At 26.9% G+C, this 16,603-nt stretch overlaps 1 protein-coding gene, 1 long non-coding RNA gene and 1 pseudogene across 4 annotated transcripts in view; 1 reads left to right on the top strand and 2 right to left on the bottom strand.

Annotated features, from left to right (window-relative positions):
- Positions 1-1,497: 1,497 nt before the first annotated feature.
- LOC107166238 (protein maelstrom 2-like) overlaps positions 1,498-16,603 on the bottom strand; it is a 28,532-nt gene continuing 13,426 nt past the window's right edge. For 2 of the 3 annotated variants that reach the window (XM_089217524.1, XM_089217526.1), the window contains one exon: positions 15,930-16,133. The gene's annotated coding sequence lies outside the window, so the exon portion shown is untranslated. Of the gene's footprint in view, positions 1,517-15,929; positions 16,134-16,603 lie in introns of those variants that run through there. The other variant, XM_089217525.1, reaches the window with a different exon arrangement.
- Positions 8,319-8,854, top strand: LOC149061265 (zinc finger MYM-type protein 1-like; annotated as a pseudogene).
- Positions 12,724-14,721, bottom strand: LOC149061264 (uncharacterized). Its single transcript, XR_016189514.1, has 2 exons — positions 13,262-14,721; positions 12,724-12,838 (listed from the first exon to the last, which is right to left on the bottom strand). It is a non-coding gene; the product is annotated as an uncharacterized LOC149061264 (long non-coding RNA).

Genomic DNA, 16,603 nt, shown 5'->3' with positions numbered 1-16,603 from the left:
ATTACAGTAACCCCTTTGTTACCTACTGTACAGCAGAGCGACATCCACGACTTACCCGCTTTTTTGTATTATAAATTATAATACAGCTATTTTTAAATTAGTAGGAGTTTGCATGTCTATATTAATATATTAATATATTAATCAAATAATTGTTAGTTTTATGTAAATAAATAAAATGAACTCAAATTAAGACTATTCTAGTAACGTTTATGTAAAAAAAAATATGATGTAGTATTTACTATTTACATGTAAGCGGCGGAAAAACTCAAGTTTGCTTAGGTGAGTTTAAGCACTTGAATCGGGCCTGATTACTGCATTAGTGTCAAGGTATATATTTATATTAAAATATAATATTGCTATTCACTTTTAAGTTAACCTAACTGACTTAATGATCTACTACAAACTTATTTACAATGTAACTACTAACTATAGTAATGGTCTGAAATATACATGCTTCAATATAATATTTAAAATTAATTTCATTTCATTTTTACAATTAATATTATGGTCATAAGTGTGTTTAAATGTTATTGATAGAGGACACCTACTCAATAGTCGTTATATTATAAGTAATCAAGGCAATTTTTGTCCCAAAAATTCAGGGCCAATGAACCTAATAATAATTTTAATTTTTTTTCATTTACAATAATCTATTTATAGACTATTGACTTATCACATCATGAACACCAAACGTATTAAGAATTATAACTATATATGATATCCACATTTTATCACTGCAATATATATTTCATATATAAATGAAAATTTTTTTAACGATATTCATAGAAAAAATAAATTCAAATTTCAAATGTCTTTAAATATTTCAAAAAGAATCAAATATTTTGAATATATAATTATGTACCTCTAGAAAATTATATAATAAAAATTTGGTGAAAAAAATTAAGCATATCTAGAATCTACAGCATATTTAATCGTTTTTGAATTACAATATAAAATACAAAAGTCATTCGACGAGAAATCTTTATAATTTATCTACGATGAGTGTCGATTACAGTATATCTAATGATTCTAATGTCTTAAAAACTTATAAGATCAATCATAAAAAATGAATGTTACTTTCCCCTTAACTTTTATTATAAGAAGAACAACTTGTGAAAAATCTCGAATTAAGTTTTCAAACCTTAAATATGAAAAAAAATTTTTTATGAATTTCTAACTCAGGATAAAATAATTTTAAAATATTCATGATTTTAATTTACAATCAACTTTTTTTTTTAATTACACTACTAACAACTTATGAAGAACCTCGTATTACATTTCTATGTTTTTTGACCAAGTGAAAAATAATTTATAAACTATAATTGAAAAAAAAAACTAAAAAACAAAAATGTTTAATGGCTAACTCAAAAAAGTCAAGTTAGTTGAAATTTGAAGCATTTTTAAACTAATTTTCGTGTACACTGACTCGAAAAAAAACATATCATTGTAAAATAAATACGTTGATTATCACTCCATTTATTCCATTAGTCCATTGTCCATTCAGAATCTAAAACATCTAAAATAAAATAATAATATGAATTATGAATTTATAAATATAATAATAACATAAATAGGTATAGTAATCTGAAATAAAAGTTGGTTATTAAATAATGTTTAATTATATTTTCAATTAGACAACCGACATTTTAAATAAATGCATTGTGGAAACCAGCATTGATTAAGTATGCTTAATCAATGTGCATACCATATAATATGTATATACACTTGCATTAAAAATTATAATTACCTAGTATATGTATGACGAACATATACGCTTACCTAATAGTTGCATTTTGATTTTATATTTACCTAACATAAATATTGCAACTTGTGTCTTGCATATAAATTAAGGTAAATTTCAATATTGTCGTTATAGCATATTTTGTTCTTCAGTTATTAAGAGGACGTCTAACCCGCATGTGTTGTCTCCGTCTTACACACGTACGACATAGGAAATGTTCGTTCGCTAGTTTCAATAGGGTACCTATTGTCAGTTTTGATATTAGAGTGAATCTACCTATTATCAAACTTTTTGGTAGCAACATTATCTGTGTTCTATCGTTGGTTTTTTACGATATTTTAATTTTTAAGTGAGTTATGGGTATGCAAATTATGAATATTTTAAAATGTTCATAACTCACTTAAAAATTAAAATATCGTAAAAAACCAACGAGAGAACACAGATAATGTTGCTACCTAAAAGTTTGATAATAGGTGGATCCACTCTAATATCAAAACTGACAATACCCTATTGAAATTAGCAATCGATAATTTGCTAGATCGTACGTGTGTAAGACGGAGACAACACATGCGGGTTAGACGTCCTCTTAAGTTCGTAATGTAAGTGTTAAAAGTAATATTTAATTAGTAACAATAGTATTTAATTTAAGATGGGTACATTAGGAACATTAAGTGTCGATTGATAAGAATAAATTCTAGATTTAGAAGTCCAGACCTATACCTTCTCTTCTCGTGGATACGTCACTGTCATAGGGGGATAACTCCTATCGCCTTATTATGACCAACATTTTAGCGACAATTGTTATCAACTACTCCATATTTTTCATAAACTGTTCTACCAACAGCACTAACCAAACATAATATTTATATTTATTTATGTAGTAGACCAAAAGTCAAAACAAGACAAATATTATTTCTTTTTTCTTTTGTACTTGTGTAGTAACGAATTACATGCGGTACATTATATTTTCACATTATACTATTTCATTATACATTACTTTTTTTATTGTTTTTATTTTATAAAAGTTTAGTGTAATAGTGTATACGTTACGAATCATTTTATAATGCCGTCACAAATGTGTGTTGTAAATAGTTGCAAAAGCCGTAAAGGTATCAAGCATAGGTTCCCAAAAGATCCACATTTGTTTGATATATGGGTTTCAAAATGTAGCAATAAAAAACTGAATAATCTTTCTATAATGGAAGCGTACGAAAAATATGTAGTCTGTGACAATGTGACATGCATTTTGATCCCCAATTTAAAATACTTGGTACAAAACGACTACATAAAGAAGATACGCCTTCATTGTTATTACCGCTTGGTAAGTTATGTCAAATATTTTATTTACTCTTTAAGAAAATAATATGCCCCACTAAACATGTTCGTGTGGAGGCCCATGAGTTCACAATTTAAATATTAATTCATTAAATAGTGATACCTATGTTATTAGTACCTGTGTAATTACATGTTCAGTACTATTACTTATACTTTAAAATTGTAAATGGTATGTAGCCTTGTAGGTACATGTTAAAAGTTACAATTCTTATAACTCGCTTCAAAATTAAAATATAATAAAAACCAATGAGGTTGTCTAAATAATAATCTTAGCTTTAAATTGTATAAGAAGTCAATTCACTCCAATTTTTAAACTAAAAGAGCTAAACGTGATTAGTGATTACTAAAGACTCAATTGGTTAGAAAAATTTGTTTAATATTTATTAATATTATTTTTTTTTCAATTAGGTGAAGATTTTGATGTATTTATATTGTATAGAACCACCAAGAGTTGACAGGACTGTGAAAATCTGTTCATTAGACTTAGATGACAGTATACCTCATGCCTCATGGTATTTAAAATTTATATTTCATACTGATTAGTGATTACTGAGAATATTGAGTCAAAATTTGTAAAATTTTTAGTTTAATGTTTAATAATAATATTTTTTTTTCTGTTATTTATAGACCTCTGAATTTACGATTTTTATGAGAATTTTTTTTTAAGTATCGGTAAAAAATTTTGGATCACCAAAAAAACTTGAAAATTTAATACAAGGTTCTCTATGAGTTATTCTTATTGTAGCTAAAAAAAATTAAAAATCGTAAGTCACAATTTTTTTTTATACGCGTTTATAATTCAAATTTTTACAAAATCTGTCGAAAACGCGAAAATTTGCAAGTAATTTTGAAGTTGAAAAATCATAAAAAAATTTGTGTTTATAACTAAGGATTAAAAAAACAACACTAAGTTTTCCATTTGTTTTCTTTCAATTAGCTATACAGAAAACTCGAAGCATCATTTTAGGAACAATTTTAAGTGCGTTTGAATTTTAAATTTTTACGAAATAGCGTAACGATAACGATTTATCCTGAAACGATTTTAAATATTTGTTATTATTCAAAAAGTATAAGTCGTAGATACTTGAAAATTTTATCAGTTATTTAGATTGGCGTTTTCTTTACATGATTTAATTTTCAAAATATTTTGACTTTTTTCGAGATATTTATAGACAAATGAAATTTTCAATTCTTCTGAACATTTTCTTTTGAAGTGTTAATAAAATTTGTTTGGCCCTATCAAATACTTTAAAATTTAATACAAAGTTCCTCATAAGTTATTCTCATAGTAATTAAAAAATTATAAAAATACATAGGCACAATTTTTTTTTTATTAGCATTTGTAGTTCAAATATTGACTTAATACGTAAAAATTACGGCAATTTTCAAATTATCTTAGATAGAAATTCATAAAAGTTTTTCTTTTTAGATCAAAGATTTGAAAATTAAATACTAGGCTCCTAACACATTGTAACAATAGCAGTTGAAAAATATTAAAAATACATAGGCACGATTTTTTTTTATAAGAATTTAAAATTCAAATTTTGACTAAATACGTAAAAATTACGGCAATGTTCAAATTATCTTAGATAGAAATTCTTAAAGTATTTTCCTTTTATGTCTAAGATTTTAAAATTTAATGCAAGGCTCCGAACATATTTTTATAATAGCAGTTGAAAAATAAAAGAAATGCATAGTCACATTTTTTTTTTACAAGCATTTAAATTTAAATTTTGACAACATACGTAAAAATCACGAAAATTCGCAAATTATTTTAAGCTAGAAATTCATAAAAAATTTTCTTTTTAAATCTATAAGATTTGAAATTTTTTAATAACCTATAATATACCCTAGACAGATAAACCATCTCCGTTCAGAATCGTTTTTCGTATACAATGATACCTATCATTGCATTCAAATTTAACCTATCCTAGTCAGAGGTCCACCCCACCCCCTAATGTACAGCAAAGCGATACCCACTTACCAACTTTTTTTCGTTATTTAGAATAAATACCGATGATGTAAAAATGGGTTGCAATATATTATATCCGTCAACGTCAAATATTAATCACAATATATTTGATTCTAATTATAAATTGCTTGTGACATATGGGTTTGGGAGCGAAACAAAGGGGAGCTAATATTTACCCATCATACGATAAAGTTCGTTCGGCTTAGTTAAGATGTTATCCTGATGGAATTAAAGTAAGTGAAGTCGATGCATTTATAGCACTTCAACATCTTTTAGACCATACGATTAATAGATTATTACAAACTTTGGACTACAATATTTCATTAATCATTATTATGAAATTGATAAACAAATTAACTTCATAATGTAAGTGGGGCTGTGATGGAAGCTCAGGCTATAACCTTATAATAAAAATGTATTATAGTCATTATTGAGAATTTAGACTATTCCTAAAAAGTTAATCCCCCCCCCCCCAATGAGATCCTAGATACGTGCCTGCAGGTAACCGTTAGATATAGTTAGTTTAGTAAAACCTGCCTGCTTATAGTTTTTGTTACATTCAACTACCTATGCCAATATTATGGTTGATCTTTTTTTCAATATAGTGTTACAAAAGTTGATATATTCATTTTTCTTTGCGCAAGTTCGTTTTCTATTGAATGTATTATCAATAATTTTCGACTTTCGTTTCGTTATAAGCTTTTAATTTAAATGTAAGCATTTACATTTAGGTGAGAGGAAATAACCTATAAAAGTATAAACATCAGTGACATTTCAGGCAATTTCTTGAAACTTGAAAAACATCATACATATTATGTTAAATATGTCATGATGTTTGTATCTCACAATCTTATCGTGCTTTTTTTCTTAGTAACACCAGAATATTATGCTGCTTTTGGTTTTATAATTACCTAGAAATTGGTTATTTCACTCGTATGTGATCGATTGGTAAGTATAATAGTTGATAAAAGTGTAATTGGTTATTTATAAATTTTACGTATGATTATTGAACCTATTACCTTTAATTTAACATAAAATTATATTATATTATGTTTACTTAATAATATCCCATATTAGTTTTCTCAGAATCAATATTGGGAATAAATGCAATATTAAGATCATTATTTTCATTATATTATTAATTAGGTTTTCACTATTCGTATTATATTTGTTATTGACGTCATAAAATGTGTATACGCGTGTTATTTCTACATGGCTGAAGCCCCTCCATACATTTTCCTAAAAAATAACCCAATGGAACTTTACCCTCTTATTGATTACATATTTTTATTAGAAAAATTAATAAACAACAAAAATACAAAATAATTATTTTTACTCTATTTTCTTTATTCTTTTATTATTACAAATAAAATGTACAAGACTTGTTTCAAGGTTTCCTTTACAAATTTAAAATCAGATTTATTGTTATATAAGCAAGTAGGAACAAAGTTTTTAAAAAGGTAGTTACACTTATTATTTTTTATTTTGACTGAGTAGGGTCTGTTATTAATATATATTATATCTATATCGTTTGTATTGTTATTTATTAATTTATTAGGTATTATACGTATACGTGTCGCGTACAGCAAACGTGTAATAAGCATTATTATTAGTATTTATTCATATAGAATTGATGTTATACGAATTTCGATCTAATTAATACTGATCTAAGACATAATGTATGAACTATGAGCATTTTTTTTTTTGTGAGGGGGTCAAACTTCCTTAGATGCGCTTATGTGTTATGTATCCCGGTATCCGTATTGTCAGTTCAGTGTTCAACATAGGCAGATATCGGGAGGGACTTGGGGGGGGGGCTTAAGCCCCCCCAGAATGTAAACGTCAAAATAAAAAATTATGTGTTTCAATATTTGATATTTATAATTTTTATTTTATTTTGTTGAGATACGACAATATGAGAATGACCTGGAATATTCACGGCTTATTGTTGTTGGGAAAACCATATTTTGTAGGTATAATATATTGATAATCGCGAATATTCTAGAACTTGTTTTCCGATACCTGTAAAGTTATAAATATGCAAGCTGCAGACCGCCACAGCATTAGTGTCGATTACGTTTTTGGAGCGTATACGGTGATCGCCTTAATTTTTTTTTTTTGTGTTTTTAATACCTACGAGTTTATATCATTAAATATAATGGTACCTGAAAAAGTGTAAACTTAGTTCTAAACTACAAATAGTTGCTCAATCATATGATGGTGCAAATGTTATGTCTGGGAAATTTAATGGACTACAAAATAATATAAAAAAATCAATATCCTTACGCTATTTATACCCACTGTATGGCTCATAAAATGAACCTTATTGTAATTGATATGTGTAAATATGTAAAGCTAATGAATATTTATACACATCTTAGATCTTCATGATTTTATTTATTACTTATATTAATATTAGGAAACAAGGCATATGTTCAACACTTTAGAATCCCTGTAGGTACCTACGTACATTTTTCTCATCCGTCAAAAAATCAAAAATTTACTGAGATTCAAACTAAACTAGGAATAAAACATACGACAATGATTAGATTTATAGTGACACTAGATGGAATTGCCGTTATCGAAATATAGAGTATGTTAAAAACAGTTATAAAGCAATTATTCAAGCTTTAGAAGACGAAATTGAAAATGAAGATGATAGAGAACTAGAGAAGTAAATGAAGCAATTGGTATAATATAATAAGTAATAATTAATGATTCAAAGTATTTAAATTCCAATATTTTTATTATAGGTATATTAACTAATTTAAAAAGTGGACGATTTATAGTTTATTTATTTATCTTACATAAAGTATTAATTAATATTAATATTGTTTCTAACAAATTTCAATAAAAAAATGCAACTTTAGGGGATTCTAAAAATATTATTGAAGGTGTGATGATGACTTTTAAAAATTCTAGAACAACAGAGTATTTTTCTAAGCTTTGGTGTGAAATATAAATCTTTGCTAAAGACAATGAAATATCAATACAAACGCCATCTATAGGTAAGACTTAATAAACATATTATATTTATTTATAATTATAATAATTTTAAGTTAATATTTACTTAACTAGGATGCAAAAGAAAAAGACAATAGCCACACAATCTTAAACATTTTGATACTACTTAACCACTAGTACTGAACAAAATATTAATGACACCATTGAAACCATTGAAGATTATTTAAAAAAAAAAATACTTTCTTTCCTGTATTTGATGCTATCTTGATAAATCTGAAAAAAAGATTTTCTACTGAAAGCCTCCAAATGGCTACAGGTGTTGATCAATTTTTTCAATTAAACTTTGAGGAAAGTCTTTTATTTGTAGATCATTATAAAGTAAGTATCGTATCGGTTTCTGAAAATTAATTTTTACTTACCTATGCTCTAGTTTTCTAGTTTTATTAAAAGTGAACCTGTACTTTGTATATTTTTCAGGATTTGATGAATGTATCTAAAGATGTATTACAGTCAGAAATAGAAGTGGCAAAGAATTTTATATTGTAGTCTACTGATGAAAATTATATAACTTTAAATGATATGAAAAAGGTTTTAACAAAACAGATTTTCCCTAATTCATATAAACTATTTCAAGTTGCTTTAACAATTCCTATAAGTTCCTCCACTTGTGAAAGGAGTTTTTCGGCCATGCGTAGAATATAAAAACTTGGCTTCGAACTTCTATGCTGCAGGAAAGGTTCAACAACACCTCAATATTATATATTGAAAAAGAAATTTCTAAATCTATTAATACTGAAACAATTGTTAATACATTTGCACAAAAAAATAGATATATACAATAAAAATAAAAATTATTTAGTAGCTATTCAATATTTTATTTATTTTTTGTTCCTATTACCTATATATATATATATATATTTGGTGCCTCAGCTAAAATCAAGTAGGAGTAGCCACTACAGTTAGTAGGTGGAAGCGTCGGAAGTGACTAAAAATATTTGTTTCCGCTAATGAATAAGACAAAAATGTTAAGCGCCCCCACAGATGAAACCAAATATCCGCCTATTGTGTTCAACGTCTTAATAGTGGCGATTTTTATAAAACATCAAGGGGGGCGAGTGCCCCCTTCGTCCCTCTAAAAACCACCACTGCGTCTTAATTTATATACTTATAAGTTATATGTTGTTTTTCAATCGGATTGATTACAGTTTTACCATTAATATCAGTAATCGTAATTTTAAATTAGCCGGAGACAATGATTTTGAGGATTTTTCACTTCAGAGGAATAGCTTGTACAGAAAAATTAGTTACAATAGATAGTTTTTGAACTTTGTGTGCATTGATAAATATATTAGCTATTTTCCAGTAAATGTGGACTCAATCAAAAAAAACTGGGAAGTCACTCTACTGTAGAATGTAGGTATCGAATGTACCTCGGCAAGGCTATAAGTTTTTACCACTTTGCTATACAGTAGGTACACATTAGTAATGTTGTCAAATGGGTTACTAAAATGAATGTGATAAATTTGAATTCAATGATCTTAGATCATTGTAAACGAAAAACGTTTCTGCGTAAACCGATTTAATTGTTTAATTTTTTTTCGACGTTTTAAAAAAAAAAACTACCTACTTAAAATGTTCAATTCTGATCTTCAGTGTGGTGCAATGGTCACACCTCATACAGCTGGTCATGACGCAGGCATTCATCAGTTTAAATCTGACAAAGTGCAAAAAATATTACTTCGTAATGTTTCTTCTGCTTTCGTTTCGATTGTTCCGTCCTGGCCGTCGTGGTCCACCGGGCCCACTCTACTGCAGGGAGTAATCCTTCCCAAATTAAAAGACATTGATAGAGATTGATGAGGTCCTTTCAATGAACTAATACGAAAAAATGATCTTTTGAATACATCAACTAAGTTCACTTTACCACACCTACGGAAGTTAAAAACCGAAGCATTATTTCGACTACCTATACTTATTGTTCAAATCATCATGAAAAACTCATTAAGATGGTATTCTCTCTCGTGTAGGACTTTATGATTTCACATCCAAAGTGAATGGACAATGTTATAAAAAAAAGCCATTGGAAAAATTGTATTGGACATGAAATACAAGTATTAACAGGTACTTATTCAAATTATAAATTATAAACATTAAAATAATTATCGGTTTCGGAAAATAAAACAGACACAATATTATATATCATCTCTTTACTCTGCAGAATTGCTAAATGCCTAGATATCATTGATATCAACCATTTATTTTATTAATTAAAAATTTTATAAGTGAAATACATTTTAAATTAGTAGAAAATATAATTATTAGCCATAATATATTTTATAATTTTTCATGATGCTAATTCAGCTGAGGAATTAAAAAGCTCAATAGTATTATACAGTTTTCGATCGACAAAATACGATGTTTGTTGAGCACCACCACTTTTCACCTTGGGCATATTTATTTGATATAGTACCTACACAGCTTGCGCGTGGCTACATCATTATCGTCAAAAATATTTCAATACTACATAGTTGTGTCGAAAAACTCTCCCCCCCCCCAAGGTTTACGCAGCCAAACCACTTACCCACCCTTTTCACTCTAGCAGGAGTGCAGGACCAACATCACTCTTTCACCGTCGCAGTCACCGCACCCTCGTCATCCATCATTTGACGTTGTACGAAATTATATTATTATGTTATTATGTGTACCTACTGAAAATCGATATATATAATATATATGTATAAATATATAATATGATTATTATTTATTATGTAATATATAAGTACCTATACATATCGTTGTTACGTTCTTGCACCCTGCAAGTTGCAGGGACCGTGGCCCGGAGTGAATCTATAGAATCACGCTGTTATGGATTTTCGAAAAATTTCAACCGGAATGGAAAAACCAAGTACCTACCTCCTGCGTATTTTATTTGCCGAGCTGTGAACATTTAATGTACTAATTGTACACAAAATATGCATTAAAAATGCCAATATTATCAATTTTATGCAAAGTAAACTCGCAATAAATGATAGTTAAATGTAGATCAATAAATAATATTATGCATAATACCTACAATGTTTAAAATACAGGAATGTTATGAAAAAAGAAGATAAAATATAAACTTCATAAAAAAATGTTTTTAGGTTATAAATTGTCAGGTAGGTACTACTTACTACTGACTACCGAGTGCCACCCTCTTTGTAATTTCTCGTTGTTTTAAACTTATAAAAAAATTACCTATTTACAAACATTTATGTATATACGTATAGATTAGTGTACATAATTATAAATTTAAAAATAAGAATCTATATAATATGAGGTATTTTGTTGTTTGAAAGAAATCATGCGGCATAAACATTTAAATTACCTACAAAAAAGTTATGATACAATATTAAAATGTACCAGTTTTGTTTAAAACAGAAAATTTGTAATTTTTTTTTTCCAAAAACAAGCAATTAAAATGGAAAAATTAGTTATTTAAGGTATGAATTTTTAGGATCTAAAAAAAATCTACGATATGAAAAAATCCTATTTCATATTTATAGTACAACTGCAGTGTCGCAGTGACTTGAACCTCATTTATATATCTCACTTAATAGTTAGTTAATCCCAAATGAAGACCAACATTATGCAAAATGATTTTATATTATAATATATTATGTTATTATAACAATAGGTGTCACTAAACAGTGTTTGTCGTTATTAGCGATAGACGTTAGTGATGTTGGTTAGATATATTATAACTATATACAGTATTTCGAAGACGCGTTACTACAAATCAATATTTTTGCGTCTGTCCATTTTACTCTCACGAGTTTGCTACTCCTTAATATACACAGGTAACTACGCAGTTCACTTGTTGATATACTTACATACACAAAATCATAAACATACTTGCCGGCTACGGCTAGGTTATAGATTGTATACAATCTGTGGCTATACAGTAAACATATTATAATGTATATAATTATATATTATATAACTGCTATGAAAATAATATATACATATACATATATATGTATATACAACAGCACTATAATAGCTTGCAGTGTTGACTAATGACTATATATATAGGGCGATTCACCAAGCACGCTCATATTATACCAATGTTTTTCTTTTATAATAAATACATTTTTTGAATTATCAAGTAAACAATACAAACACTTAATGACCAATCATCATATTATATTAAATTATCTAGATTTTGTTTAGGTGCCATTTTTCAGGAGTGTCACAGAGTGGTACAAACCACTTTTTTTTGTGAATTGTTAAGTTGGTGATTTTTTTAAAATGTTGATATCATATTTGAATAAAAATTCAAAATAGTATTTACAGAATTTTAAAAATGTGTATAAATGCATAAAGTAATATATATAGTAGTATAAAATACCTACTGCTGTGTCATCGTCGGCAGCGACGACGTTCGTTACCTACCATACTGCCTGGCGTATATGTTACGGGCAAAAGTCGAAATCGGGCAAACCTCAGAAATGCCCGGGCAAAACGCGAATTGCCCACAATCCTTGGGCAAAATGTCATATTTCGGCTTTTGACCGGGCAAACCTAGTTATGACCAACCTCATTTGGGCAAAACTGTATACTGACTTTTATCGTAAGGTAAATATAAAAAATAATTGTAAAATAAATATTATTGAACAACAATAGAATACACTTAAATAATAATACAAATATAATGATATTAAGTACTCGTGTAAAAATTAACATATAATAATATTAGGTACCTACTCTTATAATGTTAAAATAAATAATTAAAAATATTAATACATTTAAACTTCATTAGGGCCAAACTGTAACGTCTTAAATAACTTCACTAATTTTAAATACCAAAAAATAATAATCACAAAATATTCTACAGATATAATTGAATACATTTAAATAATAATAAAAAAATAATATTTTTGTTTATTTGTTGCTGCACATATTAGAACCATGGCATTTAGAACTACACAAAATATTTTATAATATATATAATAATATAATAAAATTATATCCCTGGTAATATTTTTGTATTTTTGTTTTATTGATTGCTCCATTCGGTTTCGACCGCCATGACCACAATTTATATGAGCCATGTGCAATATATCGAACATTTCATTGCATTTTACAAAATAAATAATGTCACCATTGGTTTTACTTGGTGGAACAATTAACTTTTTAGACTCACCGATTGTGAGTACGTCAAATCTATTTAGTCTCCTGTATTCGCTCGTTGTTTTCTTTGAATTGACCTTCGCTTGTTCTACATCTTTTATGAGTTCATCGTATCTTGTATCACTTATTAGAGCACTACATTCACTTTTTGTAATTTCTTTAAGTTTTAATTCAAATTTAGTTTTAAAATCAGACACACGCATTTCGTTAGCCATTGCTAAAGACGTACTAATATAAGCTCACAAAAATACGAACTACAGTACAATATTGTACCATTTAGATAAGGTGTATTTTGTGTACCTATTTAATATAACGAGTTGATAAAATACAATAACAGCGATAAATTAACAAGATACGCGTGGTCATCTATAATCGTAATAATATCATACGATAAAAATTACTATTTGTATTAAATTTTAGCGAACGTATTTAATACACTTCGGTTAGGTTAGGTTATTGCCCTTACGATAAAAGTCAGTATACAGTTTTGCCCAAATGAGGTTGGTCATAACTAGGTTTGCCCGGTCAAAAGCCGAAATATGACATTTTGCCCAAGGATTGTGGGCAATTCGCGTTTTGCCCGGGCATTTCTGAGGTTTGCCCGATTTCGACTTTTGCCCGTAACATATACATTTATATTGTGGTATTATGAAAAAAGAAATAACAGTGAAATTGACAATCGTTATATTATAATATATTAATAATATTATTTTTAAATTAAGTTTTTATTTAAAACAGAATATCAATTAATTCCCATAGTAGGCGACGCTGCGACGATAATTGTTTATTTCGTTCCGTGGCATATGTAATATTTAGTGCGCAAGATAAACATTAGATTTTCGATTAAGAGTTGTTGTATTTAATATGATCGTAAGTACTTTTGGTATCCGGTGACTATGGTTATTAGCTATTTTGTAAGGGGAAACGGTTGGTTTGGAACACTTAATGTATGTGTGGCTGGGATTTGTTACTCTAAACTATACATTACATTATATGTTTAATTTTTAATTTTTAATAGACTTGAAAAACTAGGTACTAGATAACTATAAATGATTAATTTGTAAATTAAAATTTTGAATACCAAATTATGAAATTAACTTCTTCAAGCATCAATAGTTCCAGTGCTTGTATTTTGATTAACATGAGCTAATGATGTAAACAATTCAAGAATTTAAGTACCTGTAATTTAATACATTTTATTTCAACAACAATAAAATAATTTTTTTAGCACTTATAATTGATTTGTTGATCATTGAATTTAATTCAGTTTATGATTTACTAAGAGGACGTCTCATACACTAGCATTTCAAGGGGTTTAGTGTAGGCAATTTAAATGAATATTTAGAATAATAAAAATTTTAAATAATAATGTGTGGAATGATCTTTTGTAATCAAGAATATCTTTAGTTTCAAGAATACTAAAAAAATGCATTCAATAATAAATATTAAATAATAATATAATAATATCAATTCAAAACAATTTATTTAATCTTGGTCTTGTTATTTATAATTAGGATTAAATATTATTGAAACAGTAATCCTGTTTGTACCAAACACATTATTTTATTATGTAGCCTCAAGCAGAGATGATAATGACTTATTATTAAATTCTCATATTTATTTTAATTTATTATAGAAAACATAATTTAGATAGCTGGTTTTATATTAAAATCAAATGGTCAGATTTTTATATTACTATCAAAATATTGTTTGATATTCTTTAATTTATAAGAGTAATAAGAAAAAAAAATAATTATAATTATTTCAATACTTTCAATACTACATAGTTAGGTAACTATCACATTAAATTACAAATCAAATTTTAAACCAAAATTAAAATATGTAATTATTTAGAATACTATTGTTCAAACTATGTTATTTTCTTTATGGTTAGAATGGGAAGCTCGAAAAATTGAAGAGTTAACTATTACATAACACAAATTGGAAATTAGTAATGAAATGTTTCAGAAATAAAAATATAATGATTTACAATATACTTTATTGTATACGTAATTAAATAATAGATCAAATTAAATGATGTTTAAATTGTTTTGAATCAATATTTAGACAAATCGATATATCATTCCCTAAAAAGTATTATTTTCTATCTTTTTTGTAATGGGCGATTTTACTCTAAGATGACTTGAACACATAGAAAAAATGATTCAGCGTAAATACTAAATACGTTTTGTCTATGTTGAGCGTGAATTCAGAGAGAGAAAACAAATAGTGCACTGACATCCCCTTAACAAAATGCAGACTTCATTATTAGGTAAAATAACGATTGCTGATTGGTACTAAATACATTTAATTATTATTTGAAAGAATAATTTTGAATTTTTGTAGTTTTACTTAAATTAAATTCAACTTATGTGTATTCATTTTATGTATAACATACCACATTTTCACAAATTCATATTTGTGAATATTACCTAACTTTAATCTGTTTATTATTATAATATTATTAAATGAATAATCATAAATTTATCATTACAATTTCACCAATAATAATTATGTTGTTCATAAAAATTCAAGGACTTAGTTGTCTGTTAACATATTCTCATGTGGTACAGTAAACATGTAGATAATTGGTATATATAAAAAAAAATTGTAAAAAATTATATTTCCAATTCCATATCACATGTAACCACACCGTGTTATTATACCTTTAATAATACAAGTCATAGCTTTTTGAATTTGGATTTTTCTTGTGTATTAGGTATTGTTATAGAGCAATATAAACAATTATTAATTATTTATGTGACAATTTTTTTTTTGTTTATTTATATTTTAACTAACAAAATTTTACTAATTTTTTTCTAATTATTTTATTAGATTCATTGATGTTCCAGTTTTGTGGCACATCCTCGCATTAATATAATATGGTTTGCTGTATGTACCATACTGTCTGTATGTATCATTAAGCACAAAAATGTAAATTTTTCAAACCTAGAAATAAGAATAACCATCTATAGTGTTTTTAAAAATAAGTATTTTTTTTTTTAAACTATCAATATTATTATTAAATCATTAATATTAACTATTGTACATTTTTATCAATCAAGAGCCAAATAGTGAATAAATAATTATCTAAGGTATTAAGTAAATAGTTATCATCAGTAGTATGGTCACAAAATTTAACTTTTTATAATAAATTGGCAAAGTATTAGTAATATATATCCTATACTGCAGCATAAATGTTATGCTGTAGCTGATCCTGATAATAAAAGTATGGCTTTTATTTGCCAACCGCCAGGCTAAATAATAGCAAATGCTGAACTATAGAAAATATGTTACCATAAGCATCTTCAACATAAAAATTTAAAAACTGTTATATTTCATAACTGATTAGTGGAAATGAAAAGTATAAATGCAAAAATGCATAACAAATAAACGATATACATGTTATTAGATGATAA

The sequence above is a fragment of the Diuraphis noxia genome, unplaced genomic scaffold (genome assembly GCF_037042655.1).
Source record: "Diuraphis noxia isolate RWA-SAM2 unplaced genomic scaffold, SU_Dnox_SAM2 contig0001, whole genome shotgun sequence".
Taxonomy (NCBI): domain Eukaryota; kingdom Metazoa; phylum Arthropoda; class Insecta; order Hemiptera; family Aphididae; genus Diuraphis; species Diuraphis noxia.
This window is presented reverse-complemented; position numbering and strand designations above follow the sequence as displayed.